The following is a 27,988-nucleotide window of genomic DNA, read 5'->3' on the forward strand; positions in this document are numbered from 1 at the left end:
GGACCATTAAAATGATACCCTACTTTGCTATAAATAACCAAAACAACATGTCTTTCCTTTGTTTTAGTATAAAGAAGCACAAGAACATTAGGAAAATGAAAAAATTAAATGAACATATCTTTTACAAAACATTTCATGAAGCACCTTACATTTCCTTCGACAAATGTGCAATTTACTTTTATCATTCACATATATGCATTGCAACTGATCCCACTGATTGTACAAACTTTAACAAGTAATTGGTTTTGAAAAATATAGTAATGCACTTTAAGATTAAACGAGATTTATAAAGAAAGGAAGTTTTAAACCATTTACACGTGCATATAAAATCTAAATGTAATCCCTGCCTACACCTTACAAACTAAGGAGCGTGCTATTAAATGTGTAAATGTGAGAGTGCTATTGATAGCGTCTGCTGTCATGGGTCTGTCTCAGTGATGGACTGAGGCTGCTGTTGTCTTCTTCTCTGATCAAAACAGTGTCCCCTAGCGGATACTCAATGAATTGCACCTTATTAAAAATATTTATTCTGTGTCTTTTATGCATTTTCTTCACTTTTAAATTATCCTGTGGGGCCTGATTGAACGGCCCGCGGACCGTATGTTTGACACCACTGCTTTACATAAGCATCTCGCGGGCCGGATTAAAGTCCTTTGCGGGCCGGATCCGGCCCGCGGGCCGTACGTTTGACACCTCTGCTCTAGACGCTCTTCTGGCACCAACAACCATGCCACGTTCAAAGCCACTCAAATCACCTTTCTTCCCCATACTGATGCTCGGTTTAAACTGCAGGAGATTGTCTTGACCATGTCTACGTGCCTAAATGCACTGAGTTGCCGCCATGTGATTGGCTGATTAGAAATTAAGTGTTAACGAGCAGTTGGACAGGTGTACCTCATAAAGTGGCCGGTGAGTTGTATATTCATAACATGCACAGAGACACACAAATGTTTTTTTTTTTTTTTTTTCGTCTCCTCACTTTGCAATCCACTTGGGACCAGCCCGCGAGCTACTGGTCGATCGCGATCGACGTAATGGGCACCCCTGCTGCATTTTAATGATGCCAGCACAACACAAACTTAATAATATCATCACAGGCGAGAGTTTCATCCCACAAATCAGAAGGGGCTAACCTGCTTGAGTCAGCATGGTGCCACAGTGCACTGTGAAGAAAATACACTGAAGGTGAAAGAAGTACAACAAACTATTGTGCAGTTTGCATAATTGTGTTTCTTTGTCATTTCTTTTGGGGTGAATAACTTGGGGAAACGCATTCTACTAATAATGGACTCAATCAATCGTCCTTCCATTGGTAACTCAGAGATATCTGACAATTGAGCCTGACGACTCACAAAAAGTGGGAAATCAGGCGGGAAAATCGACCCGAATACCTTAAAACGGGGCTGCCCAAGATGTCTCCCTCTTCCAACACACCTGATTCAAACGATCAGCTCATCGGCAAGCTCTGCAGTCGCATGATATCAATCGTGATCATGCAGCCACCGTGGGCTCTCATGCTCAGAATTCCTGAACAACAGATGAAATGTAATTAAGGCAACTTCCCCTCATTTTTTTTTTCCTTCTGTTAAATCATTTTATTCATTTATTACCAACGGTCATATTTCAATATGCCTGGAGTATGTTCTTGGGCATATTCTGCAGTCCTCCTCACACAAACCAGCACCCTGAGGACATTTTTGTGGAAAGTAATATGGTGAAGGTCTGGCTGTTATATCGGCTAGAATTGAATTAAATACAATTACAGCTTGTTTGCTTGATAACAGAATGACACATATGGCCCCGCTTTGCATAAAGTAATTATATTCCGCACGCCGCAACTTTGTGCAATGCAGAAGCCAAACCGTGCATGATGAAAACATTTTAGAAGGCTTCTTTTGTTGATGTTAATTACATTTTCAATTTTGGATACATTTTTTTAATTAATGAAAGCAATTTTCTCTTTTTTTTTAATTATTGCTTTTAGAGAAAACTGTGCAAAAGTTTAATTAATCATCGTTGCTGTCCTGTTGCTTTAAGCGTTACTGCCATCAAGAATTGTGGATAATCCTTTTGAAAAAGGTGGTCAGGAGTACCCTATGCTAAAGGGGGCTTAAAGATATCATCAAGGCACCGTTACTTAGAATTTGTATAGTTCGAACAATCCTACTCAAAGAAGATAGGAAAGGCAAAATTAAGAATTCCAAAAATGTCATCAGCACCCTCGGTCAATTTGATCTGGCCCTCGTCACAATTCATTCCCTCCAGGAGCAACAGATAAGTGAAGAAAAAGAGTCGTGGAAGAGTGAAATATTAATACCTTCTCTCCTGTTCATTGGCCCTTCAAGGTCATTTGCTCACTTTTCATTGTCGGACAACAGGCTGACAGCAAAGGCAATTGAAACTGAGAAGATTTCCACTGTGTCCTCCAGCAAATTAAACCAAGGAAGCCAATGGCGTTTTTGTTGCATGACCTCGGTTCACATTGAATACCTGGAGGGAATAAGTGAAGGAAACGACAGCGGATGAGGAGGAGGCAGAGGTCTGCTTGGGAGACAGAAGAGATCTTTACCTTCTTTTATTTGTCATACACGGCTTTCGTGTGCTTAAAGTGATGGCGGCTTTGTATGTGTGTGTGTGACATGAGGGCAGCTCAGTGTTTGGGTGCTTTATGTGAGTTGTCTGCCTCCTGTTAAAGGACAGACCCAATCAATATAAGCAATCAATGCAGCAAGAAGGTTGGAGGGAGGAAAGTGCCAGGTACATATCACGCCCGAACTCATTGCATCTGTTTTTGTCTACCGTACACATACTTGGGCGGTCACATAGCCCGTAAAAGCAATGCTGCAGGTGGTACACAGCAACAGCGTGTCTTTCAGGACATTCAATTGCCATTGCATCAAGCTGGCCATTACCTTCCGCTTCTTGCAAACCCATTGCTCTATGTTGTGGATTTTGACACATGCGGGAACAAGGGAGTGAGCGCCCAAAACTCAGAGATGATCATGTAAAAGTGCCCTACGATTTTAGGCCAATCGGAGTCGGGGTTTGGGAGCTACAATCTGTTGGATTTTGACATGGATGTTAAGGTTTGTATGTGACCCCAATTGCACGACAACAGGCAGGTATGGTGGAAGCCAATGCTTGTTGTTGTTTATTAGAATCTTTGCAATGTCACTCAGGGAGAAGCACGAAGAATCCACAGGGAAATGTCCACACAGGAAACGAAAACCTCACTCAGGGAGAAAACTGGAACTTACAAGTTCAGGGAGAAGCATGAGGAGTACACAGGGAAATGTCCACACAGGAAACGAAAACTGCAGGCGATGCCAACAGATATCACTACAGGTGGTGACGGCATGAACTTGCACTGAGGAATGGTTTGGGAGCCAACTTATACTCGCCAACTTATACCAGTCTAAAGTCTAATGAATTGTTGAAAAATGAAAATTGAATATTCATTGGAAATCTGAGGGTATGAATACTTTGATTCCTTATTGCTGCTAAATTTTGAGCGATTACATTCCATGATTTTTTTTTTTTTTTTTTTTAATTGGTCAGTCACGCCACGGGGTCAATTTCAAGGTCGAATTATAGATCAAAATGTCAACCCACTGAAATATGCACCAATTTTATTAAATCCTTGTTGAATTCCTGCCGGGGTGATCAGGCAATCAGACCCTTCAGACAAACTTTAAAACACAAGCGAGACTAGGAGTCAAGCAGAGTTGTCTTACACACATATACAAGGAAAGTGAAGGAGTGTTATCCATTACAATCTCCGAACTGCTCTGGAAACACTTAGCTCGTCTCCCCTCTTTTATTGTCTTCATGAGTGTCCTAATACACACATTTCTAAAGGGGTGGGAAAACTCACAATGTATTCCTCTGTAATTGAAAGAGTCATGCTGATGGCTGGTTTGTGATAGCAGCTGTGGATGCGTTACGGGCGCGCCATCCTGAGGCTGGTATCTTCACGTCAAGCTGGGCTCTTTTGCATGATCATGCAGGGGTGTCAAACTCATTTTTGTTGAGGGCCACTTTGGAGTCACGTCTTCCCTCGGAGGGCCATCACGACAGTGAAACCGAATAAATGTTTAATCATCACACCGTATTATTATTTGTACACAACAAATCAAAATGATGGATTACTAGTTTTGAAATCAGTCAACTGTTTGTTTGTTCAATTACTGTCCAATTGAGTGTGAACCGGGTAAAAAAAAAAAAAAATCTTGCAAAATCTTCACGTTACTCATTACACATGACAATTTGACATTTCGGTCCAGATTTGAGCAAGGATCATGAAAGTTGACACACACGATTTGCTTTCGCGGGCCGCATAAAATGACGTGGTGAGCCAGATCTGGCCCCCGGGCCTTGAGTTTGACACCATGATATACTGTGTCTCGCAAGCTATGTACGTAAATGAACTCCTTTGCAGTGTCACATTAGTAAATTTATTATACATCTAAAAGCAGAGAGCGATAAATTATATACAATTACATTTACAATTCAATTTCCAACCATACATGTTTTGTGAAAATTGACCCAGTAGTTCCTGAGATCTACAGTAAGTGTTCAATGGAAGGCAGCGATATCACTTTTTGACCAAAAAGTCACATTTGGCGGGCCACAGCTCCCAAATCCCTACTCCGATTAAACTCGAGTTTGAGATTTAGTGCTGTGCCATCACTCTTAACAAGTACACTAAGTTTCATGAAAATCTGAATCTGCTTGGGCAAAAATTGCTAATTCTTGGGGTGGTTTGTGGTATATTTGTGAATGCTTCGCCTGCATCCTTCTGTTAGAGCCATCAACAATGAAATGAAAGCAAAGCCTATCAGGACCAAATCCGCTGCAAAATGTGTACCTTGTTTGTGTAAATCATCATTCACAATACTACTCAAATAATATATTCTGAATGGTTGATACAAACAGTGAGGTTCGTTCTTTGAGATGCTCTCATTACTCCAGATATGGATCCTGGTTTAAAACATATACTGATAACAATGTTTTCAGCAACAAAACAAAAAAATCGGATGAGTCTTGCAATTTTTTTTTCTATTTTCTTGTTTGCGTGTTTTTTGTTCAAGACTTGTAATGAAACTATTGTACCTATTCAGCATAAAGTGATGACTGGGAATTAAATCAGCTTTTCAATACATTTGAAATCTTTAATTCTATGACTGGGATTTGTTATTTTTTTAAATATCCATTTTCCTCCTTTTCTTCTCCTGTCAACGTCCCCCTGTAAAATGCTCCAATCTGTTTCACAGTTACACATTAGCCTGCAATTCCATGTCTTTGTTCCTTTCATTTATTTTCTGCTCTTAGTACAAGTCTAATTAGGAAGATTCTTTTGCAATCAATCGATGATTCTCTCGGGAGCCCAACAGGAAAACACACAAAATAACTATTGAGTGTTGGAGTAAACACACACACTCAGAGTGTGTTTTATTGGCTGCCCAATGACATTGCGTGAAACTCACTCTTCAACCACGGTTAACAGAAGACTTTTTGCTAATTTCCCTTTGAAGAGATGACAAAGGATGCACTTTTTCAAGGTCACCTCAGACGCAACCCATTAAATTTTAATCACAGCCATACACAGATTTAAAGTGAGCTGTACAGGGACTTAAACAGCCAAGTAAAAACTTCAAACGGAGGGAGTATCTAATGAGTAAAGAATGAATGATGTCAGTGTGTTTACGTGCCACGAAGGAGAGAGGGCCCCAGGCTGCAGATTGGCCATCTGGGATCCTGTATTTGACAGTTACACCGAGTACCATGGCCACGGGCACATTGCCTTTGTTGCTGTCATAGAATGTGTGTGTAAGTGTGGCGTGGGTATGTGTGTGTGTCGCCTCATTCTATTTCCCCTGAAATCTCTTGTAATCTTCCTGGAAGACAACAGCCAATTAAAAATAACTGCAATCTGTGTACATAAGCCACTGTATCCAGGGAGGCTTGTAAGAGAGCGAGCTTACTGTATGCAATGCTCAAATCAGGAGCCTGCACCTCTGCACTGTGGAGGGTTTGAGGTGCCGGGTTGAATTCCGGCTCTGGCATTCCTGTGTGGAGTTTGCATGTTCTGCCTGTGTCTGTGTGGGTTCTCTCCGGGTAGTCCGGTTTCCTCCCATATTCCAAAAACATGCATAGCTGATTAATGGAACACTTGAAATTGTCCCTGGGTGTGAGTGTGAGCGTGGATGGTTGTTCGTCTCGATGTGCCCTGCGATTGGCTGGCAACCAGTTCAGGGTGAGGCACAGAAAAGAGCCATGCGGTGTACACGGCATGTAGATGGAGAAGATCAACCCATGGAATGTATATTTAAAAGGAACTGCAAGATCTCTGGCTCAGCACTTGAAGACCGCCTTCCACCTTCGATCGCGCATCCGGGTGGGAATACAATCAGGAGGGTGCTGGGAAAATATTTGAAAGATGATAATGATAAGAATGAAGATGAATGAAATGATTTCGACAGTTTCAGAGGGATTGTCAGGAGGGTGCTGGGAAAGTATTTGAAAGATGATAATGATAAGAATGAAGAAGAATGAAATGATTTCGACAGTTTCAGAGGGATTGTCCCACACTGTTGTCATATTTATGAAAGAAATACGATGGGTTCCATTGCACACATCCGCGGCCCTCAGAATTTGTCTGCCTGCACCTCAATCAAACCTACCAAAATGTGTTACACTTCCTGCGTCACAACTTAGACCTGCTTTACTATAGTCTAAAATGAATCTTACTTTGGCTCACCAAGTTGCCAGAATTGTGGGGGGCTGCAATGGAATATGCCGGAATGCCTGGCAAAGTGTAGCGGTTTTAGTTTCTGTGACAAGAATAAAGAACACTTACTCCAAATTTTGACATTATTCATTTTTGTCTAGAACAGGGGTGTCAAACTCATTTCACATACGGCTTCGGTAGATGTGAAGTGGGCCGCACCATTACAATTATACTATACTCTACTATAAATAACCAAAATAATATGTCTTTCCTTTGTTTTGGTCAAAAGAAGCACAAGAACATTAGGAAAATGTTGAAATTTAATAAACATATATTTTACAAAACACTTCATGAAGCACCTTCATTTTCCTTCAACAAATGTGCAATTTACTTTTATCATTCACATATATGCTTTGCAACTGACCCCAATGATTGTACAAAGGCACAAAACTTAAACAAGTAATTGGTATTGAAAAATAGTACTGCATTTTAAGATTAAATAAGATTTATAAAGAAAGGAATTTTTAAACCATTTACACATGTGTATATAAAGTCTAAATTTAATCCCTGCCTACACCTTACAAACTAAGGAGAGTGCTATTAAATGTGTAAAGAATAAAGTATTCACATGTCCTTGACAGCGTCTGCTGTGTTGGGTCTGTCTCAGTGACAGACTGAGACTGCTGTTGTCTTCTTCTCTGATCAAAACAATGTTGTTTTCTACTCTGATCAAAACAGTGTCTCCCCTAGCGGATACTTCCTGAATTGCACCTTATTAAAAATATTCATTCCGTGTCTTTTCTCCATTTTTTCACTTTTAAATGATCCTGCGGGCCTGATCGAACCTTCTTGGGGTCCCAAAACAAGCCAGGACTTAGTCAGGACCAAGACAAAGAAAAGATGAGACTGTGACAAGACCAAAACCATAAAAATATATTTAAAAAACTATGACAAGGTTGAATAGATTAATTTTTCTGCAAATAACATGACAGCCAAAACACAGTCTTTCCCAAACCACAGCATTCAAAAATCTGAAATCTGAACTTTTTATCAAAAAGAATATTGCAAACATAAATCCTTGTTTGTATTTTATAAGGAGATGTTAAAAAATAACCAACTTAGTTGATTTGGGAAAAAGAAAAAGCCAAAGTATAATACATGTCTGGGTCATTCCATGCCAAATCATCTAGTGGGTTTAACCAAGCAGATTTAGATTTCAATGAAACTTGGTGTTTGTACTCTTTGATAGTGATGAAACAACACAAAATCTCAAATTTTAGGTCAGTCAGAGAGGGTTTTTTGTTGCTAATCGTCGCCGAATTTTGACATTTTCTGCAAAAAGGGGTGTGGCCTCCTTTCTTGGAACCGTTATATCTCAGGAACGTCTGGGTCAAGCTTCACAGAACAGGTATTGCCAGAAAGGGAATTCAACAAGGATTCCAAATCTGTAATCATTTTGTCCCAAAGAGGGGTTCTAAGAAACACATCCAACTTGATAACCAAAAAAAAAAACTGTAGACTCAGTTCACTGGTTTGATTTAGCTAACTTAATAGAAACATTATGGACTCATTTTGTTGTGTCAATTTTTTTGTTTGTTTTATTCTTTGCCACCATATTTAGCATTTTTGTATCTTGTTGGGTTTCTTCAATTTTGGTTCTGACAATTTATAGCAATTAAAATATAGAATTCGGCATCCCTATTGTAATTTTCACATTTAGAATGCTTTTCCCGGTTGCGCTTTCTTTTCTGGTTGTGTTTGTTTATTTTTGGGTATTGAATAAATATTGTGACATGATCATATGGGGACCCCTCACATTAATGAATACTGATGACTAAAGAGATTAAAGTGAGCTACATCACTTTAGTGAGTGACTCATTTTCCATTGAATGCACAGTGTCTCACCACTTGACTCAGGATTACAAAACGACAGACAAAAAAAAAACCCCATAAAAATCCACAGAATAATTTTCCTTTGAGCCAGATTCTACCCGCACCAGGTCATCTGTTTAAACACCCACTGCTTTTCTCTTGTACAGTTCTATTGTGAAAGATGAAAAACCATCAAGCTGCATCTATTCCTTTTGGAATTTCGGGGATGCCGCCAATAGATTTGCTCTTCTCCACACCCACACAATTTGGCCTATATGAGCAACTCATGCTCTCATCATGACATGCTCAATTCACTTGCTGCTGGCATGATAGATGACTATTGGGATGATGAATATAGATATTGAGATGATGGATGAGTTGCGGAAAGGTAATGCAGTTGATACAAACTGGTATGTTTCATGATTATATTGTCATGCTCACACCATGTATACCTCTTCCAGTCACAATATATTGGGCATGTTATCATTGAAATGGCCCCTTCAATTCCAGTCCACTATATTCTGTACCACTGGTGATTTTTTAATGCGTGGTTGACATCTCTATGGTGTTGTACAGCTTTTTGAAACAAAAAAATAGCATTTTACGTACAATTACCAACGCGACAAGATTTCCCCAAAGTGTAATTCTGTCAAAGTGTAAATAGTTCAACGTTGAGTACAATGCAGCAGACATTTTGAAAATCAGATATAGCGTTCCAGAAAAAGTTCGCATTTAGTGCAGGGGATTCGGGGGGGGGGGGGGATTTGCCTTTTTGGGAATGCTTTTGTGTTATATTGAACATAGTTCACTCAATACCTCAATTCAAACTTGGTTATAATGTGAATTGAATGCCATACGCAATTTGGCTAATAGATTTTGCTCATACATTGGTCAAAACTACCAAGACTACGCAAACGTTGACATTTTAATAAGAACCACAAGCAAAGCAAACTACATGACCCAACATTTCAATGTCCATTTTGTGCTTTTGTTTCAGTTAAATGAAAGTCAAATAACACTGTTACGCTTTACAACATTGCTGATTCGCTGGCGCTAGTATTACCTTCGAGTGCTTTTCCAGACAACAGAAATCGCCAAACTTTGCTTGAGTTTAATATTTTATGTATGTGTATTTATTTCTATATAAACCTTTATCGTTATGGTTTTCTATGAAAACTTGGTGAAATTATTTATTTTTTCCGGTTTTGTGTCCCGTACGCCATATCTACATCAAACAGACAGAAAGATCGCTCGAAAGAGAAATGAGAGCGTGATGTAGTGGCCACTATTTTCCAACACTCAAAAACACATTCACACACAAACGACAGCACAAATCTCAGTTAAGTTGTTTGTTCTATCCCTGCAATATTGTATGTAGTGAAAGTTCATTCGTGACTGTAAAGGGAAGAAAATAATGACTCTCGAAGGGAGTCAGTGTTTGACCATCCGATCGGATCACACCCAGTCAGCAAAGGCATCTGGCCCGTATTCGGCATGAAGCTGGCACAGCTGGCCTTGTGTCGGCACTGGTATAATGCATGTGGGCCGAACACGGCCCAGGAGTGGCAAAGGAGGCACTGGCTTGACTCTGGCAAACCAGATGTGGGCCAGTTGTGGAGTGAAGTATTTGGGCCAGAAAACAATTTACAACTCCGGCCCATATATGGCCAGCCAGTATTAAGCCACCATTAAATGCAGTTTCAGATTTTTTTTCGACACACAGCCTTGTTTTACAATTGCAGACCAATGCGGAATTCCATTCATCTCACACACACGCGCGCGCGCACATTTGCACACGCATATACTAATTCTGGTGCATGCTCGCTAGTGCGCACACACAAATTAAACGTGGTCAAGTCAGATTATGTTGAAGTTGACTGGCATCAGCGAAAGAAGGTACAAGTACAGTACAAGTGTAAGCTTTTGTTAAATTGTTAATTATTATCATTTTATATTTGAGCATTATATTCTTTTATGTTACAGTTACCTAAATTATATTTAATACTTTGTGAAATATTCTTATGTTCTCCGAACCACCCTTCTCACGAACTTATTCAGGCTGCACTGATCATAGAAACGTATCATTAAAACTGTATTGTCTGCATTGTCATCTGCAGTGCATATCGGTGGTCTGTACTGATCAAGCTGCTGGGGTTGCTGTGGTCATGGCGTAGGCGTCACTACATATACAAACAAAAAAGAGCCGTCGGAAGATGAGGAGACTGGTGAAAATAGTATTTTGAGCGGCTCTCACAGTGGGCTGCGGTGAAATGGTTGACTCCATCTGTAGAGCAATCACTGTCAGCTTGTCTTTCATGTCGATGTCATCAACATTGTGATCTTTTTTTCTCAGGACTGTGAAAAACTGTCTGCTTTGATTATCAGTGGCGGTTTGTTTTTTGCTAACAGCAGGTGTGCTTGGTTTGTAACATTTTATTTCTGCCTGGAATGCAATGAAACACGTATCTTAACCCAGTTAATCCCACCAGTCACATTTGTGAAGGACACCAATGATTAAATTTACAGGGCTCTAAAAATGTTTATTACTGATTACTTAAAAGGGCTACCAATGACACCTGATTTTGACTTTTAAATGTCTGGGAAAAATTTGGGATTAAATGGGTTAATTGTGACACAAGTAAAATTAGGGGTCACTTGAACCCTGTATTTTAAATATATTATTTTACGTTACTCAAAGCTTTGTTCATGGGCTATAAGCTTTTGTCTATCAGTGCAACCTCCTCTTCTGCCAACATCCTATTTTAGCATCCAGAAATCCATATAAGCAATAGGGCAGGAGGTGCGAAAGTCCTTCTTGGAAACCCTCCCTTTTTTTTTTTTTTTTTAAATTAAATGAGCAACTGATTCAACTGTATAGGGAAAATAACTTAAGGCTGCTTTTTACTTCCAGAGGGTTGTTGTTGTTATTATTATTATTATTTTATTTATTTCAATGATAAAACAAGATACAATGTATTAAAAAAAATTGGACATTTTAAGATTATGAACATGAATTACTGTTTCAAAGACGCTCACAGTAGTTATAAACTCTCTGGAACACTGAGAGAACACAAATACACTGGCATGCTCAGAGCCGCAGGACTCAGGAAGAGGTAATGGAGTATAAATAATGAGCAACAATGTGACAGCTGCAAGATTGATTCATATCATTTGTTGTGTTTGTTGAGGATGCTTTTCTCACCATCTTGAAAATAACTTTTCACCCCATCTTACTTCCTAGCATGCTCAGGCTACGTCCACTGTCTCTGCAAGTCAGCCAGACAGGTGGGCGGTCTTCTTTGTGCTTCAGAAGAATAATCTCTTCCTTGCATTTTTGTCAGAGCTGCAAATAGGTAATATGTGTGTGCTTTGTAAACACACAAGTTGCTGACTGAGCAATGCTTTATCTGTAACCTAAAGGTGTCACGTTCCAGTGGTTGTGGAGGACCCCAAAAAGCAGGCAGGAAGGAAGGAGGAGCCACGTGAACTTGACAAATTGTATTAACAAAACACTGAGGAAACTAAATCCAAAACAAACAAAGTCTTGAAAACAAAAAGAGTCCAAAATAATAAACAAAAACTATGGCTGAAGCAGAAAACTAACAGAAACAGAAACAGCAACAAAAACAATGACAGAACAATGACCGTGGTCGTGCTGGGGGTCCTTTTAAAACTGACAATTAATGACACAATGACCAACAGGTGGACAGCTGCAGGCGGAGCCCTACAGTGCCACCTGTTGGCCACAAACAGAACCATGACAAAAGACAGGAAGACCCCCCCCCTTTTTTTTTTTCTTTTTTTAAACATGAACATTTATTTTCTTGAATGCATGATGGAAACCATCTAGTGAACTCTTTGCTCCTGGGTATGAGTTTTGTAATATAAAGGGCACTGTTGATGAATGATACCCAGATTTCACTCTTTCAGGGACAGTGGTTACGACAGTGGACTGCTTATCATGTTATCAGGTTACAGGGTGCATGAAAGGGTTCATGTACTTATTTTGATAATCTTTTATCTTCCAGTTCAGTCAGCGTGAGGACAATCCTTGAAAATTGCTACTGTCATTTGGGGCGACTGCGAAATATATGAATGTCAAACTTTCCATCAATGCTATTGGTCAGCATTTGGCACATTCCTGTGGGATGCAATCACAAACATCCCAGTGGTCCAACTTTGAATTCAATCTGATCGATCTTTGTTTTTTTCCGTCAAAGCAACCCTGTTGACGGCTTAAAATTGATAGAACGGGAGCCTCTATTGTATTGTGATAGTGATCAGTCAATAAACCACAACACTCAGGTCAGTACACATGAGGAGTCGGTTTCAACAATGTGCTTAGGACGGTACATTCCCTGAGGTCACACCGTCGTTCTGGTCATGCTATAGACATCATAAATAATGGCAGACAGTGGAGAGAAAGAGAGAGAGTGAGCATAATGCATCCCTCCGCCCCTGCTCCCCTTTTCCTTGCTTCAAGATCTGTCCATTCTCTAGATCAGCCACCGGGGACGTTGTAAATCAGAGGGCAGGGGTAGGGGAGAAATCTGAGCCTGCAGCAAGGGAGTAAGGGGAGGAGACATTAAAGTGGGAACCTGCGTACTATATGACCAGGCCATCTCTGCCATCACTGGGATCTAAGGGGGAGACAAAGGCAGGAAGAGAGGATGATAAAGCAGGAGTCGAGCAAACAGATGGGTGCATGCAATGAATACACAACAAGAATTCAGTCCCCCTTCTTGCCGTCACCCTTCCCTCATGTATCTCATAAATCCAGGTAAGGTCGGTTTATTGCAGTTGCGGAGTTAAAAATAATCCAGCAATAATTTTCTCTGAACAAGGGATTCAGATTCCATGCCGTAGCAGGGGAGTGAAAGATGAAATCAGCGGCCGGGGGCTTACTTCTGGTGCTGTACTGCCTCACTTTCTGTCAAGAAATGTCCTTGCTCTCATGGGGATGAAGCCATCTTTTTACAATGGTGCCAAAAAAAAAAAAAAACCTTTTCTGACAAAGGCAAGAGACCATGTGGTTCTGACGAAAGCATAAGAAGATTCAAAGTAACAAACATGCACTAGGAAAAGACTTGGACATGATGACATGACACGACTCAGGGACGTAACTACTGAAACGAACAGAGACCACCAACACACCACCATGAACTGACAAAGACAGGAAGAAACCAAGCGAACTAAATATAAACTTATTGATGAGGTAACGGGGAACACGTGGGCAAGACCGGAGTGGCTGGGGCAGCTGACTGGAAGATAGAAGGGACCAGGTTGAGATGGAAACAATTGACCAAACAGGACAAGACATGATCCGCAAGACAAGACACAACATGAGACCAAACTAAAAACAAATCTAAAATTAAACCAAATCGTGACAGGAATTGAGTGTCTAATGGAAAACACCTGAGCACACTGGTTGAGCTTGCAAAAACCGCACGCACATTTTTGAAAGCGTCGGCTTTGACGCGTGCGGCAAGCACTCGATGCAACCTGCTTTGATTTATTAACGGTCCGGTGATGTTTTTATTTTCCCCTTTAAGATGCCAGCCGCTTCCGTGCAAGAATCTCCCCGGCTGCGTTCAAACGGATGTGTAGTTGTTTTTGTATCTCCCAAAAATAAGCACAAAAATAACATTCAGAAAAAGGCATTATTGCTTGTACCGCTCGAAGGCCTTTTGCAAAAAAAAAAAAAAAAAATCACTCGTCACTTGGAAAATGCACACATCAACAAAAGCGATGTTGCCAAAGCCCGAAATGTTCCGAAGCGGTCACCTGAACAAAATAAGCAGCTCAATCACATTAGCCGCAGGGGAAATTTTGCACACAATCATGCAGTTTTCAAATCGGGAGAGGTCTGGCTTGTTCCGCTTAAGCAACCTAAAAATGATGCACTGTGAAGGGACTTCATGCATTGTGCTTACCGGCGAGCGCTATTTAAAATCAAAGTTGTATGCCATAGGATTCAAAAACCGTGAGGCGATGCGATTCGGTTTGATTCATTGGCATTTTAATTTCATTCAGTATGATCCTAAGGTAGCTTTTGTTATGTTTATATATGTATGTGTATATGTCACAACATTTTTTTAAAAAACTCTACAAACTCCAAAGTATTCAAGTTAATCAAATTCAAAGAAACAAAAATAATCCGCAGCATCAAACTGATTTATACTCATTCATCGCTTTTGATTAGGCCATTGAGTGCTTCAAGCTAAAGTATATTGAGAGCAATTCAATAGCTTTTCTTCTGACGTGTGTGGATGTATGTCATGATACTGAGTGTACAGGTATATACAGTATATATACAGTGTATATACTGTATTTAACCATGTACTGCAGTCGATGTAAATAAGTTTATATAACGCAACATACAATTTTACAAAAATTGTAAAAGTATTATTCCTGAATATTTATTTTACTTTCAACCACTCGACATGTTCAGTGGCATCAGTGCTATCCATACACATATAGTTCTTATTTTTTTCTTTGTATTTTTGCCCTCTATGGACAATAAAAGCGGTATTGTGCTATGACCAAAACATAAATATAAATCTATATAAATAAAACATGAATTGGAATATTTCATATCACACAATTTTTATGCTTTGTCTTTGATTTAAAGATGACAATACGCAAAAATCTACAAAAATTGTAGAAATTGTAACACAAGGGCTACTTTCATGCTATTTTCCGACCTAGAGTTGACTCTAGGGAACCCCAGTATCACCGCTGTGAATCACTACCACTATCCCTCTGGGCTCAGGTATTTCCCCCTTTCTCTCTTTGAGGTTTCAAAGCCTTCTGGAATGTCCATACCATTTCTCTCTGCCTGACCTCTCACAAGAGTATGGATGATCATCTCATATTTTCCCCCCCCTCAAGGTTATGAAGCTTAACCCTGACAGTCTGCAAATAGGGTTGAGATGGAAGTCAGTGCCACTTTTCACCAGGCTCTTCACATTTTCGCATCAGACAGCGAGAGGAGTCATGAAGGAGAGTGCCTAAAGGCGTGGAATCAAACAGAGTTTAAAAAGAGAAATATCCTTGAGGGACCTTTGGGGGGTGTAGCAACATAGGAGATTCTGTCGGACTAGGAAAGATATGCCCTACTTAGTACTTTTTCAGGTTTGCTGATCCAGCTGCACAACTTTTGTCAGAAATACGTCTCAAGAAATTTACCGCGAGCAATTTGTGCGGATTGTGATGACATGAACCAAAAACACGGACATGACATCTTAAAGCACGATAAGGTACCACTGATGCTGATACTGACTACTATTGAAGCCAATCTAAAATTGACAGAAGTGAACCAATTTCTTTTCTCATCAATGGACGCGCAAACTTCTTGTGTATTTTCAAAGCTAGCTTGTAGCCGAGCTGTGGGACGTCATGCAGGTTTTTTGAGCATGACGTCTCTGATCCACTGCTAAAAGGAAACTCTTTCATCGATAACTGCTTCAAACAACAAGGCGTACGCAGGAATAATTGTTACCATTTTATGATTGTCCATATTTTATGTGTTCTGTTATATGATTTTTTTTTTAATGTTAACTGTTCTGTAAAAACGCTTCGTCACAGCTGCAGCTGTTGTGAAAGTGCTATATACTGTATTTTCCACACTATGAGGCGCACCGAAAAGCATTCCATTTTCTCAAAAGCCGACAGTGTAAACACAATAATACTGGAAAAATACCGACACTATAAACCGATGCACCTTATACAGTAAATATTCCCATCCCCAGAATTCTAAGAAAAGGAATTTCCTTCACCCGGAACAAAAACCTGTGCATTAACATTTTGACTACGATATTACATGTTACCGGAACTTACGTAAGCGGAAATTCTACTACCCGTAACCCGGATTGAAACGTCATGCCGCGGGAGCTTAAATACACGCAACGCCCACCCGATGCTACAGAACGATGACGCTGAGACACATTTTCACTTCGCGTTTTTCGATCATCAGATTCGAAACGACGACGTGTAAGTGAGTTTTTATTGGCGTGCATTTTACTCTAATTGTGAATGATTTTAACTTTATTCACTTAACGTCCTGTAGAACGCGGCACTAGCTTAAAAGCAGCACCCACTCGGCAGGACCGAAGAAACATGTTCACTTCGCCGTTTTCATTCATCAGATTCGAAACGAAGACGTGTAAGTGACTTTTTATTGGCGTGCGTTTTACTGCAATTGCGAAAGATTTTAACTTTATTCACTTACGTCGTGTAGATCATGGCATCGAAACGTAGAAGAACTGCAATGACTGGAGCGGAGCGAGTGAAATGCATCCGTTTGAGCGAGGCTGGACACAAAGTTAAAAGCATCCAGCAGACACTTGGAGTCGGAAAGACGCAAATCTACGAAACTTTAAAAAACAAGGCATCGATTCAACTCCTGATGACAAGCCACCATCCAGCGAGGAAGCAATGCAAATGGCAACAAATCCATCAGTATGCACAAGAATTACCAGACATCGGTGATCAACGGGACAGTTACTTGCAACTAGCAAGAAAACTGTATGACACGCAGGCAAACATTGTCATAAACCAAAGAATGCATCCAACAAAACAATCCAAAATAGACACATTTTTTTTCCAAGACAGAAAAAAAAATAAACATTAAAATACTGTACGTATTTTACTGTTGTGATTTTTTTTTGGATACACCTGTATTGCAGTTTTTGCTATATAAACAGTTTTTGGAGAGTATATTTTTGTATTTTATTGATTGTGTTGTTACACGTGCATTTTGTCAACATACTTGCAGGTACATAAAGAACATGTACCATGCTCATTTCCTAAATGAGGAATTTCTGTTATCAGGACAAATTGGACAGCGCAAACACGAGTCCGCACTAGAGAATATTTACTGTATATGGGGTTAACAGTCTCTTTATATTCCCCATTGATTTGTTTCCCTGTTAGTGTTCCTATTCCATCTAGTGATTATTAGCAGGAACCAATTGCAACCTAAACGGGTTCTGCCTGACACTAATTGGCATGTGCATTCGCCAACACACACTCAAACAGACAACTACTTTGTGAACTCTGCGTAGCCATTTTGAAACGAAGATAATACCAAAAGCAGAGTGAACTACTGACTAAAGTTACGAAGGAAGAAGGAGACAAGCAAGACTTCTAAGGATACTTAGCCCCTTTTAGATGTGATCGTACGAGGTTTGTATGCCTTTTTATGAATCAATTGTCTTCATAACTTCTTGTCTTTCATTTATTGTTTTGTAATGCCATTTGTATTTATATGTTTCATGTCCATATTTGTGACCAGTTCTCATTGTTACAGCTGCAGCGGTTGTGAAAGATCTATATCAATAAAGCTGTATTGTATTGTATTCTCTTTAGCATATCAATAAAGCTGTATTGTATTGTATTCCCTTAAGCACATCTAGTGGATGCATAGGGCAACTGCAGCCTCTACTGGAGCTTCTATTCTCACCGCCTTATGATGTGGTGTGGCCTATATAGGGAAATTGTTTTAAAATAGACCATTCATTTAAAGTGCACCTTATTATCCCAAGAGCCTTGTAGTGCAGAAAATATGGTAAATAAAGATGTATTGTATTGTATTGTCATACTAATAATCAACTTTTTCTTGGAAGTTCTTCCTCTCTTTGGTCCAGGGTGTTTTGTCCCATTTCAGAGTGTGGAGGCAATTCTTTTTTTTTTACCTGTGGGAGAAGCAACAACTATTGCTATAGTTAGAAAATGTCTACTCAACCAGATCTGAAATCATATGCAGCAGTATCACGCTGTGTAAGGCAAAGGAGAACATATTGCATGTGCTTTATTAGATATCTTTTCCGAAATACATGAGCTGACTCTGTATGTTCGAAGACTAATTACGTTTCCTTTTCAATTCAGACACAACAGCTCTGCACTAGGAAATATAAGGGGTTCTTTTGCTCCAAATAGGTCAAATAATAGAGCATTAAGACATATATCACAGCAGGAATCTAATGAGACGGTTTGAGAAACAGGCAGGAGATGAGGCTATTTACATACTGTACACCAGGGGTCCCCAACATTTTTTGCCCAACGGACCGGTTTATGTCAGACAATATTTTCACGGACCGGCATTTAAGGTGTGGCGGATAAATACTACGAAATAATATGGTAAGAGCTGTATCAACACTGTGGTGTTTTCGAGACATAATAATCAACACGAGGAGCATCTAATCTGGCCGCAACACTCTGATCGCTATGGTAATGTTTAATGCGTTCAAAATACTATACAATGCAAATTCAAAGTGCATGAAAATGTCAACTCACCACAATTCTGAATCAGTGCAAGCCCCGAGCTTGATTTTCTGCAACTGGGCGGTCCCATCTCGTGGTAATAGGAGACAATGACACCTGAAGTGTGTGCTTTGTAGAGTCTACTTCGTAATTTTGTTTTAGTCGCCGTTGCTGCACAAAACCCCCGCCTCACACAGGTAGCATGTCGGAAATAGCAACAGTGCTATTGTGGCGATCTCAAGAGTATTCAGCCATAACTTGAATCCAGAACACCGACAGAGTTGTTGTCTCGAACGTACTTTTAAGGCCGCCGTCATTTGCGATCTCCAGCAGTTTATTTTACTCATTTAGCAAGCTCCGGCGTTTTGTTTTTAGCGTAATCAGTCACGTGACGGAGAAGCGTGGTTTGACGTGCGTCAAGAGTGACACAGACGAATCTAACGGAGAATCGGGTAATTTTTCAAAATAAAATATCTTTCGTATTCCAAAATAAATGCAACGGAATTAATGTAAGTTCTTATTGTGCGGCCCGGTACCAAATGCCCCACGGACCGGTATCGGTCGGCGGACCGGCGGTTGGGGACCCCTGCTGTACATAGTCCAGTCCATATCTGCAATAATACTTCATGGAATTGAGATGAAATATGAAGCAGGTAGAATAAATGGTAAAATATGTTACCATAATCTAGCAAACCTATTTCCAATTTTAGCAATGCTTTCTTTCGTGTTGTTTTTATCATATTAAATTGGTCCTTTGTAAGAATGTGATGATTTTTTTAATTCAATTGTTGTGCCATCATCACATTTATTGTTAAGAGTTCCCACGCATAGTGGAAAACCTGGAAAATTACTGAACACTTTTTCCAGTCAGGAAAAAAAATTAAATTGCGTTGTCCTGGAAAAAAAAATCCTCCTGCTTCTCTCTGCTTTGTGGGTGTATGCAAATGAGTTCAACAGACATGTATTTCTGTTTTCAGCTGCTTTCAATGGTCAACGGTGAGCTGAGCACTTAAGTGCTTCATCTCGACTTCTAGCTGGCGTGATGCTACCAACCAATGAAATGACATGTTCTCTTCGAACAGTACTGATTTTGAGTGGGGGGGGGGGGGCGCATCTATCAACTCTTAAAAAGCTCTTTGCGATAACAACAGTAGGTGGATGGATGTTGGAAATCAAAGTATGTTTCCAGTCAAGGTGTATACTGGACATCAACCGAGGCTCTGCCCGTTTGTCTACTTCGAGCGAATGTCATTCCTATATGTGCCTTAAAGTAATGCATTTCAGGCAGGGCAGCGAAATGGGATGCTTGATTGACTCCTGTCACACACCATACTAACAGCTTGGAAAGGCGAGGGCTTCCTGTGAACGCCAGGTGAGCACAAGAATGAAGCCAGCGGAGTTTGTTGAATGCGGACAATTTTGTTTGGGCTCCCGGGCTGCTTTGTCATTGCATGTGTGTTCGAGGGAAGGTGGTAATTGCTGCCACTAACCCTCCTCCCCAGAGCTTCAGTGCGCACTTGGAAAATTGGAAGTCATTTCATCACCAAGGAGAGCAATGAATGGGAGCTCCATGGAGTGGGGTGGCAGTGTAGGCTAAATTACAGTGCAGGTCTGCAACCATGTGTACTCTGACCTGCTGTTCTGACTCACTTGGAGCCAGAGTGGAAGGCTATTTCAAAGAAGTTGTACATCTACTGCCAGATTATACGAGCCTGAGCATTGTTTGGAATTCTGTATGTCGGCTGACAGAATGGAAATGGATTGATTTCTAAATATATCAGCGATGACAGTGCATTTGAAGGAAAATGAAGACAATGTACAGTGGGTATAAAACAGCTGTCATACAGCAGTTTGATTTTAAAGTGGAACAAATTAATTTGGTTTGATTCGATGGGAGTACAATTTGATTCATTACGGTCAAAGAGGGTATGTCACAATTAGTTTCTTATTGTCATTTCACACACAATTGATGAACTTGTCCGGATTGAAAAGTACTGTAAATGTGGCATTTGCATCAAAGATATACAGTATGTGCCCACTGAAAGCTGATTCATTATTTATCCCGATATAGTTTAAGTGCAATGATTCAATTCGGTCTAATGTAATGCAATGAAAAAGGATTTTCAGATTTAAACCAGTTCTTGTTATAGTACAAAACACACCAGATACGCTATCTGGCGAGCTAGCTAGCCAGATACACAGAGAGCTAGCTCTCTGTCTTTTTTCTGTCTGTCTATTTATCTATCCATCCATCCATCCTTGCAATTGGTCAGTTGTTGTTGAAAATGCTTGTGCTCATTAATTATGCAATGTTAATGGGTGAGGAAGAGAGAAAGAGAGAGAGAGAGGGAGAAGGGGGGCAAACAGAGAAGACCACTTGCAATCAGTTCAATGCTCTGAGAATGAAATGACCTGGATGACTGACAATAATATTCACAAACATTGGGACAGGGTGAAATTATGATGCCACTTCAACGGATTTCAAACTCAGAAGTTTATTGAAGGCTTTATTTTACATTATGTTACATTTTCATCAATATACAGGTATGTTATTGACCACTGAGCAATGTCTGCATTTTATGCAGAGTATCTCAATTTTTTAGTGGCATTTTTTTTTAATCTTCCGGGATGAATATCCGCCACATATCCAAATTCTTCCGAAAGGTGCTTTGCCAGGCTTTAATTGCAGCCACTTCCTGTTGTTTGCTTGCTTCCTTCAACGTTGTATTGCCTCCTTTTCTCCATAATGTAAAAATCAACATCATGTCTACCCATCCAACAAACAACTTTTCTACTCACTAAACCCTCCTTTCATTCCGAGTCCAATACTGAAGTGACAACAAAGGCACAAAGGGTTAATGTGAACATGAACATGGCGTAGGAGCAAACAGATGGGGACTCTCAGCCCAATCTATTTCCATACACCCGTATCAATTTGTTTACTTGCTCAGAACATGAGGGGAAAGGCAAGTGTGCCTTGCCTCAGGCTCACATTGGCAATTATTAAATAAGGGGGGATTTTATGATGAGAAAATGGTAAAAACAAAGCAGACGAGGTGACAGAAAGGTAAAAGTCGGTGGGTCCCATAGAGATGCTAAGAAAGTGTATGAACGAAGTAATGACAGCAGAAATGACAACCATGCAAATCAACTCTCTCATAATGTGGGGCACAGTCAAAGCAGAAAGAGAGAACGGAAAGGCGAGGAAGCAGAAAATAAGTTGCCCCCTTAAATGTAATACTTACTTCACCTTCTTCTGGGTCATACCATTTGCCCTCTGTGTCTCAGCAAGGTTGGGGGGCAGCCAATCTATTTGAAAGACAGATCATTAAAGAGCTATATTGTCATCTCATCACGCCATTCAATGAATCAATAAAAGGATCCATCCAGAGGGGCCTCTTCAAGGGCTGAGACACTTATTTCCAGATGTGGGTCAAAAAAAAAAAAAGGAAGGAAACTTGAAGAGCGACGAGAATTGCATTCATTTATTGATGTCAAAAGGAACGAGGTGTAAATTGAACTGAATATAATGTTTCACCCAGAGCGAAAGAAGCACCATACCCAGTCATGGCTGAAAGCAAATAGAATGTAAGCAAATGTAAGCTACGAGTGCCAATTGCTGTCGTTGCCTTTGAAGGGAACTGCTACGACAAAACACATTGGAGGAATTAATAATCTACAATTGGTCCCAAAGAGGCACCCTGTCTGGCATGAATTTAAAAGGAACTCCGACTGTAATGGCATGTTTGCTTTCCATGATTTATTTGGTTGTTAGTAACATTACTATAAGTCCAATATATTTTCTCGAAACTTTATTACATGTGGGTGGCCCGCTGGTTGACTGGTGCATGAAAGGGCTAATGGAACAAGTTCATCATAATGTTCGAGTTTAGAATTACATTTAAAAAAGGAGCGCAAACAAAAATAGAAGCACATTTGAAATCAAATACTCATTGTTCTCCTCAAGGACTCTTTTACCAAAAGAGAGCCACAGCAGAAGAATGAAAGAGCCACATGTGGCTCTTGAGCCGTCTGTTTCTGACCCCTGCCCTGGGGAGTTGTACTAAGATCACCGTGACGGCATTTAACCCTTTCATGCACGCTGTAACCTGATCACTTGATAAGCTGTCCACTGTAGTAACCGCTGTCCCTGAAAGGGTTAAGGTAGCCAGTTCATATTCATCAAATAACTGCAAATGCCACTGAAAACATACCTTGCACTAAAAAAATATTTACAGACATCACATTAAACATGTTTACATAACAATTTTGCTGTCGTCTAAAGCACATCTATATATGGGTGAATTCACACCATTTTTCCACCCCAAGTTTCAGTTTATCTGGGTTTCCCATCACTGTTGTACAAGCAATCATTGCTGGTTTAGAAACAGGAAGGAAGTGAGTCTTGAGAGAAGTTGCTGGTCATTTTGTAGTCAACAATATACATAATATCAGACAGTGCTTTGAAGAAAATTCCTGTTAACATGAGATGAGAGGCTATTTTTTTCACGACTTACAGTCACCTGCAAAAGTATTGGAACGCAAAGTCAATTCCTGTATTTTTGTTACATAGTGAAGACGTATGGGTTTCAAATCAAAAGATTAATATGAGATAAAAGTACAGAATTTCATCCATCCATTTTCCAATCCGCTTATCCTCACATCGCTGTGGGCGTGCTGGGGCCTATCCCAGCTGTCTTTGGGCAGACACCCTGAGCTGGTTGCCAGCCAATCGCAGGGCACACATAGACAAACATCCGTCTGCACTCACAATCACATTTAGGGACAATTTAGAGTATTCCGTTAGCCTGCTATGCATGTTTTTGGAATGTGGGAGGAATCTGGAGTACCCGGAGAAAACCCACGTAGGCACGGGGAGAACATGCAAACTCCACACAGGAAGGCCAAAGCCGGAATCGAACCCTGCACCTCTGCACTGTGAGGTGGACATGCTAACCAGTCGATCACCGTGTCGCCTACAGAATTGCTATTTGCATCTCGATGTGTTAACTCAGGGGAAAAAAAAAAAATTTTCACGTCACACACTTTTCAAGTGAACAAAAGTATAGGAATAGACAGTATCAAAATTAATTAAAGTGAATAGCATTCAATATTTGTTGACGCAACCCTTACTTGCAAAAATTTCATACGTACCGGTATGTGTGTGTGTATGTGTATATATATATATATATATACATACACACACACACACACACACACACACACACACACACACACACACACACACACACACGCACACAGACATTGCGTTAAAAGCGTTTTTCCCTTCTCCTCCACTTGATCAGCAAACAATCACAATTGATATAGGATAGTAATAAAGCATTCAGTAGACTAACTTGAAGGATTTACCAAGTCCCACTCATCATTTTAAGTAATTGGAGCATAATAAAGGTCATTGAATTTTTTTCCCCCCCCATAATTGCGCGGGAACAATGGCATTTTTTTAAAGATGACTGCAATGAATCACAGAAATCACATCATAAAATGAAGCCTATGTGTGAGGAGATGACATATGATCTCTTACTCAGCTGCACTGCACTGCAGCAAACTTCACTGATGGGTTGTCTTTGTAATTCAGTTGCTAAAGTGGATAATTAGTCTAAATTCGCGGAGTCCTTGATTTCTCTGACAGCAATGGCAAATGTTTGACAAATGCAGTAAAGTAGCAATGATCAGTCACAGCCGAGTGGAACCGCATACGGTGGAGGGCTTCATCATGTTTTATTCAATCAAAGAGCAACGCTCAATTAATCAGTTTCTGCAATTAAAATTAAACATGCACATGCATAAAATAGGAAAGAACTATCTGCTGCTGGCTTCTTGAGTCCTCTGCTGTTCTAAAACACAATGTGTAATTCAGCCATTCATAGCCTGCAGTGTGTCTATGCGTTGAACCACTTCTAGGTATGCATTATCCAAGAATACAAACATTCAATGCATTTTCTTTTATTAATGTCAAGAGTTGCATGTTTACTGGGGTTTGTGTACGCACCTCAACAGCCCTCAAACACAATTTTGTGTGATTGCTCCATTGCAGGATTGGGGCTGTTGGTGTGTCAGGATTCATTGGCTGCAGTTTGGCATCTCTTGGCACTTGTGATATTGCTTTTCACATTTCATCAAGGGCAGGCAAAGCATGCACTCAGATAAATAGTGACATTTTGCAGTCAGTGTGAGGCATGTGTTTTCGTCTCTTAGCGCTGGACCATTTCCGCTGACTGCAGATTTGTATACATAGCACCACTTTCGACACAATCAGAAGGCGTTTCACATTTTGCAGTCAGATTCGTACTAGCGCCAGTGTAAAGGATTCCTTTTGTCGGATAACCACTTGGTCATAAATGACGTCACATTTGCTTATGATGAAGATGTGTGAGTTCACCATTTTTTCTATCTCAAACAGATTTATTCAGCTTGGCTGCTGGAAACAATAGTTCAGATACTTATTTACCGGTATATTGTTCACTAGTCACTTATGCTCTATAACAAACAATTCAAGTATCAAGTATCAAGTACAACTTTATTGTCAAATGAAATTTCCTCCCTCTTAAACAGACAACAAGAGGAGCCGCTGTGGGTGCCCGCGCCGCCATCAAAAGAACACTTAACATAAAATGACAAAATAAGACAACACGTAAAGCAGACAGTCGTGCTATCTTAACCACTTTTCCTCCATTCACTTTGTTGTTTGAAGCAGTAATAGATGAAAGAGGAGCGAATCAAAGTGTCCTTTTCACCAGTGGATCAAAGACGTCATGCTGGAATTTGCACACGTCTGCTACAAGCTACAAGCTAAGCTTGAAAGCAACAAAAAGCTGTAGCATCCATTAACGAAAAAGAGAGATTGGCTCTTTCTCCTGTCCCATCTAAATCCGCTTCAATTCCAAGTCGCGACTCCCAGTTCCACATACGCATCGGCGCTCTGCGCTGACGCTCCTTTCTTCTCATCGTCAGCTCCTCAAGCCATGCATCCATCCAGCCGCAGACTGTCCATCAGCACCGACCTTTTCGCTGAACAAAGCGGGGCTGTGAAAATGCTGCCTATTTCAGGCGCAAGACACAAGCACCACGGAGCTGTCCAGCAACAAAAGTCAAATGGCGCCGACATTCCTCCCAATCAAAATCAGTCCTGGTACACGCGTGCCGCTGAGAAGGTGCAACCACCAAGCACAGATTCTTCTTCTTTGACGAATGTCGTGGCCAAAAATGCTGAAAACAGAATTCAGCGCTGGTTGTGAAGAAAATACTCCTTAACACCGTGTAATAATGTATAGGTAGTCCCCATTTGCAATTACTGTACTATTATGTCCTGTACAAAGCTGTGCATACATACAATACATGTCAAAAGATTCCTCACATGATACGTACATACTTGGTGTAAAGTATTTAACCCGTTCAGGGACAGTGGTTACTACTGTGGACAGTTTATCATGTTATCATCTTACAGGTTGTCATTATTGGTGCACGACAGGGTTAATTCATGGGTCACTGTCGCTCGGTTGGTAGAGTCGATCATCCAGGGACCAAAAGGTTGCGGGTTTGAATCCCAGTTCTGACAGTCCTCTGTCGAAGTGTCCTTGAAGACATTGAAGCCTGAATTGAACCCGTCAGAATTGAACATTCTTCGATTGGGCGTGATGACAAACGCCCACTTCACTTGACATGGCATAGCATCTTATAGCGTCATGGCAGCACATACGGTGATGCACAATACATGTAAATGGGTCAGCGGGCTCTGCTAAGTGTGATATAAAATGGCCTCACTACTAATCTGTCTGTACTGACCTTATGCACCGTGCCATCACGACGTTATCATTCACCATTTTGGACATTTGTGGGATTTTACGAGGTTAAGCTGGACTGTGAAGCTAATGACCTTGCAAAAATATACGTTCTAAATGGTTTGGATCCCTACGATATTCCGAAGACAACGTGGAGCAGCGACCTGGGACACCTGCCTCTTTTGTGTGCAGCGGATATTTCCGCGGAACTCGTTTGTAGTGTGAGTGTCTACACTTTGGAGCAATGATAAAAATTATAAATCATTAGCCTCTCATGTGCAGTTTATCAGCAGATGGTTGCAGGACCTCCAGACAATGAAGACGGTAAACAATCCCACCAACATCGTCATTCAAACAAGTATCTTTGAAGTTGTAAACATGTCATGTACATTGGCTTCTATATTTTGAGGTTTACACTTGTCTGTATGCCATAAACCATGCATGCTGTTATCGATTTCTTTATTCATTTGATAAAGTGCGATTTTTACTTAAATTGATCCTTGTTTGTAAAACACGTTTAATTTAAATGAGTTCAGTAAAAGGTCAGAAACAATTCACAATAATTATTTCTTGCATTTGAAAAAAAGCATAAATAAAGTAGTGGTATTACTTGGTTGGTTACTGCAGCCATGGAACATATCTCTCCAGTGCACGAAAGGAATAGTTAGAGGTACAAGCAAAACATTTAAGTTGTCATTGAATATCCGATTCCAGGGGTGTCAAATACATCAATCACGATCGACTGGTAGCCCGTGGACTCGTCCCAAATCGATCGCGAGGGGTGTTGTGGGGAAATGGGACCAAAAAAAAAAGATCTGTGTGTCTGTACGCGGATGTGTGGCTAGGGGCGCACGGGTGTGCGTGTATGCGTGCATATATATATATTTTTTTTTCCCAAGATGGCGCCCGAGTAGGCAGCCTTCTGCAAGTGCTCTTCAAGAGCCTTGCTTTTTTTGTTCTTTTTTGTTGTTTTTGTCTTTTGTTTTGTCACATTTTGTTTGTTGTTTCATCGTGTGGACCTGATATGGACTGTTTTCAGCGTTTTTTGGCCACGACATTCCTCAAAGACGAAGTATCTGTGCTTGGTGGTTGCGCCTTCTCGGCAGCACGCCTGTACCAGCACAGATTTTGATTGGGAGGAATGTCGGCGCCATTGCCTGTCGGTGCTGGACAGACCTGGGGCGCTTGTGTTTTTTGCGCCTGTAATGGGCAGCATTTTTCACAACCCCGTTTTGTTCAGTGGAGATGTCGGCGCTGTTGGACAGTCGGCGTTTGTGCGGCTGGATGGATGGCTTGAAGTTGAGGATGAGGAGAGAGGAGC

The 27,988-nt window shown here is 40.5% G+C and overlaps 1 protein-coding gene across 4 annotated transcripts in view; it reads left to right on the forward strand.

Annotated features, from left to right (window-relative positions):
• robo3 (roundabout, axon guidance receptor, homolog 3 (Drosophila)) overlaps nucleotides 1–27,988 on the forward strand; it is a 161,092-nt gene that overhangs the window by 30,268 nt on the left and 102,836 nt on the right. The window lies entirely within an intron of this gene.

This window comes from Hippocampus comes, unplaced genomic scaffold, assembly GCF_001891065.2.
Source record: "Hippocampus comes isolate QL1 unplaced genomic scaffold, H_comes_QL1_v1.1 scaffold248, whole genome shotgun sequence".
Lineage (NCBI taxonomy): Eukaryota > Metazoa > Chordata > Actinopteri > Syngnathiformes > Syngnathidae > Hippocampus > Hippocampus comes.